Source organism: Octopus bimaculoides, chromosome 18 (assembly GCF_046866305.1).
Source record: "Octopus bimaculoides isolate indiv1 chromosome 18, ASM4686630v1, whole genome shotgun sequence".
Lineage (NCBI taxonomy): Eukaryota > Metazoa > Mollusca > Cephalopoda > Octopoda > Octopodidae > Octopus > Octopus bimaculoides.
Window position 1 is genome coordinate 47,818,406 of NC_142945.1, and position 5,000 is coordinate 47,823,405.

Below are 5,000 nucleotides of genomic sequence, written 5' to 3' on the forward strand. Positions count from 1 at the left end.
TCAAAGGAGAGTTATACGACAATATGTTATGCAGCAGCGTATTCGGCAATATATTATACACCGATATGTTACACGGGATTGTATTTTAAGTCAATATGTTATACGACTGGATATTTTAAGGTAGCAAACCGGTCAGCTGGCAGAATCGTTAGCAAGCCGAGCAAAATTCTTAGCAGCGTTTCGTCCCGTCTTTAACGTTTTCAGTTCAAACGCCGAGATTGATTTTGGCTTTCATTCTTTCGGCGTCGGGATAATAAGTAACAGTTGACTACTGGGGTCGATGTAATCGACTTGCCTTCTCCCTCAGGCTTGCTGGCCTTGAGCAAAAACCTGAAACCAATGTCACTCTTCCCATGTTTTTCTCTGTGAATCTTACAATATTTTTTTCTGTGACTAATTTGGTTCTAAAGCCATCACGGATTAGTAATTTTTCCGAACCAGTCATTTGACTGCGGCCATGCTGGAGCACCGCCTTTAGTCGAGTAAATCGACCCCAGGACTTATTCTTTGTAAGTCTAGTACTTATTCTATGGGCTCTCTTTTGCCGAACCACTAAGTTACGGGAACGTAAACACACCAGCATCGGTTATCAAGCGATGTTGGGGGCACACACACACACACACACACACACACACACACACACACACACACACACACACACACACACACACACACACACACACATATATATATATATATATATATATATATATATATATACACGACGGGCTTCTTTCAGTTTCCGTCTACCAAATCCACTCACAAGGCTTTGGTCGGCCCGAAACTATAGTAAACACTTGGCCAAGGTGCCACACAGTGGAACTGAACCCGGAACCGTGTGGTTGGGAAGCAAGCTTCTTACCACTCAGCCATGCCTGCGCCTGTTTATATTAGTAAAGACGGGAGGATCACGGATGGAGCATGTTGAATCATTGATCTGCTGGATCAGGATAGAAACCAGTGTTAAAAAACCCACCCTCACCACCACCAAAACTATCACAACAACAACAACATCATCATCATCATCATCATCATCATCATCAACAGCAACATCATCGACAACAACAACAACACCAACAACAGCAAAAACAACAATAACTGTATTGCAAATGGAAAGTGCACTTTCCATTTCCGTCAGATATATTTCCTCGTCTCCATCCACGACCACCCCCAATTCCTTGTGTCCAGTCAAGTGGAACATCTTAAGGAATGCTCCAGAATCTGTCTTAAACGTTTAACGAGAATTTAAGGAAGTCACATTATTATCGTATTGCAAATGGAAAGTGCACTTTCCATTTCCGTCAGATATATTTCCTCGTCTCCATCCACGACCACCCCCAATTCCTTGTGTCCAGTCAAGTGGAACATCTTAAGGAATGCTCCAGAATCTGTCTTAAACGTTTAACGAGAATTTAAGGAAGTCACATTATTATCGAAATGTGTGCGTGTAAGTGAATGTGTGTATAGATATATGTGTATATATATGTGTAGGCATGTATGTATGTATGCACGGGTGTATACGTATATACCCCTGAGGGGAGAAATATATACGCCCGAGAAAGGTGTATAGAGTGTAGAATTTCCCCAACATGTGGGTGTTGGTATATATTATACTTTGTTATATACTGTATGTTGATAGGCAGATGGCTTTCGCTATTGTGAACGGGTAGAAATACATGCATACATACATACATACATGCATACATACATATATATATGTACCTCTACACACATACATACATATATATATGTACCCCTACACACATTTATCCACACGTGTGCACGCACACGCACACACACACACAAGCACACACGCACATATATACGCATGTGCAAACACATATATAGATAAATGCCTATACACACATACACACACAAATACAAACACATACATACGCATGTATACATGAATTTAAATACATATATATATATATATATATATATATATATACACACATATAAAAATATATACATGCATGCATATGTGTGTGTATATATACATATATTAATATAGATATTTATACGTATAAGTACACACACACACACACACACACACAAACATATACACACACATCTATGTACGCATATGTATATATATGGTTGTTATGTTGATGTGTATATAATTTCCTGTTTCAGCCCAACTCATTATTTTATAAAGATATCACAGAAATATTTCGTATCAATTCAATACTCTAATCGAAACAACAACGGCAGCAAAGCAATAATAATAATAATAATAATAATAATAAAGAATACTGAAAGCTTAATTATCGCTGGCCAGGATCAGGAATTGAATACCAACTCAGTGAAAAGGGATATGTACCACACAAGTGCAACGAACCTCTGCAGAATGTGTGGGAAGAGGGTCGAAAGCGTGACTCTCATTGCAAGTGCTTGTGAATGTCTTGCGCAGAAAGAGTACAAGCGTAGACACGACAAAGTAGTCCAAAACCTCCACTGGCTACTATGCCGAAAGTAGGGATACGACGTAATGGGTGCTTGGTAGCAACGTACACCTGAAAAGGCAATGGACGAAAAGGAGAAGGCAAAAATCTTCTGGGGCTTTGCATTCCAGACAGACAAGGTGTTAGAGCACCGAAGGCCGGATTTAGCAACCTTTAGTAGGGACAAACAAGAGTGCCTAATGATCGACGTGTCAGTGCCAGGCGATCGACATATTATCGTGAAAGAAAAGACAAGATTCATAAATATGGAGACCTGAGAATTGAGATTGCTAAGATGTGGCAGCTACGAGAGTCAAACATAAAGGATGTCCCTATTGTCATCGGAGCTTTGGGTTCAATACCACCCAATCTGAAAAGACATCTGAAAACCTTAGAAATACCCAACAATCTAGATGTATCGAAAATGTCGGCATTACTTGGAACTGCACGCATGTTGCGCAAAGTACGGTCTGTCTGAGGTCGTTGTTGTGACTTGACAAACAGTACACACCCCTGGTAGATACAATATCTTCCTTCAACAACCTCACAATATTGTATACTGTGTGACGTCCATTGATAATAATAATAATAACAATAATAATAATAATGATGATGATGAGGATGATAATAATAATAATAATAATAATAATGACAACAGCATCAACAATAATAATCCTTTCATGATTTGGTCACTGGGTTTATATATATATATATGCAATTTAATGAGATTAAAAATATGTAGCATGCAATCACACACACACACACACACTATATATATATTTATTTATTTATTTGTGTTTCAGCCAAGTGGCTGCGGTCATGCTGGTGAATATATATACATATATATATATATATACATGTATATCTCTCTATCTATTTGTCTCTCTCTCTCTCTCTCTCTCTCTCTCTCTCTATCTCTCTCTTTCTCTCTCTCTCTCTCTCTCTCTCTCTATCTATCTATCACTGCCTGCCTATATATATATATATATATATATATATATATATATGCAAATTTATTTGTATGTGAATATGGATATATGAGTGTATGTATATATGTATGTATGTGTGTATGTGTGTGCGTGGCCTCGTGGTTAAAGTGTTCTACACACAATAGTAAGTTCGAGGTTTCGATTCCTGGACCGGACAATGTGTTGTGTCCTAGAGTAAAACACTTCATTCTACGTTGCTACAGTCCACTAAGCTGTAATATGGATGACCCTGTGAAGGACTGGAAGTCTGTTCAATTACAACATTCGCCTGTTCGCCTAGCTAATGGAGTGGCATCATTCGAAAACTACACCAATGCAAGGAAGTGCATGGTGACCAGCGGTGTATAACAACATTTGAATTTGACGTTCATGTCGATATAATGGTACAATTATATATAGATACATACATATATACATACATATATACATGTATACATACACATTGTGTATTATTTAACCCATTCAGTAGAGACAGAGCTAGCCCACCCATACAGTTGAGCTCGGTGATAATTATGTCGTTGCTATTCATAATCAGCTAGTACGTCTGTAGTTAATATGTCAGTAGGGAAAACTTGCCAGATGAGATACTTTTCGAGTGGTTTACGCGCGCGCGCGCATAACTCTTCGAAAGGCTTAGCTTAGAATGGCGGCAGCTGATGAAGGAAATGTTCTCTATGTGGCCTGTGTGTTTTCTGTACTCCGTTTATCTACGTTTTTTGCAACGTCCTGTACCCAGATATGCATCTATATATACATGTAGATGTAGGTATGTACATACATGTGCGTATATATGCATATACTCATATATTATTTGTATTATATATATATATATATATATATATATATATATATATATATATATATATATACACACACACAAAGAGAGAAAGAGCGATATAGAAAGATAGATAGACAGATAGATAGATTAAGATAGATAGATAGACAGGCTTGTATTTATGTACCGTTAAAAAAATAGATATCTATATAGATATAGAGATATAAGTGGACATACATATATATGTACACACATATGTGCAAGTATCGACTTATCAGCCAACCTACCTCTCTATTTATTCATCTATCTATCTATCTATCTATCTATCTATTTAAATCAGTACACACAAACACACACACACACACAGCTATATATATATATTTATATATACATACACACAAATACACACGCACACATATATGTATATTATGGAAATGACTCAACATGTACGATAATGTATGTATGTATATATGTATATCTATATATGCATATGTCTGTAGGTGTGTGTATGTATATACATACACATGTATCGGCGAGTTTATGTTTGTGTATATATGTGAGTGTTTATGTTGATGTCTGTGTCACCGGATAAACTTTTTTTTTTAATGACGGTAAAAACAACATTTAAACCAATAACATCCAAGTAGAAATAATGGCGCCCAACCCAAGTCAGGCATGTATAGAAATTAGGAAAATATGTATTTTATATAAATATGACCATACATACATTTACACACACACACATACACACATACGCACACACATATTATAAGCGTGTGCGTAAGTGTGAAT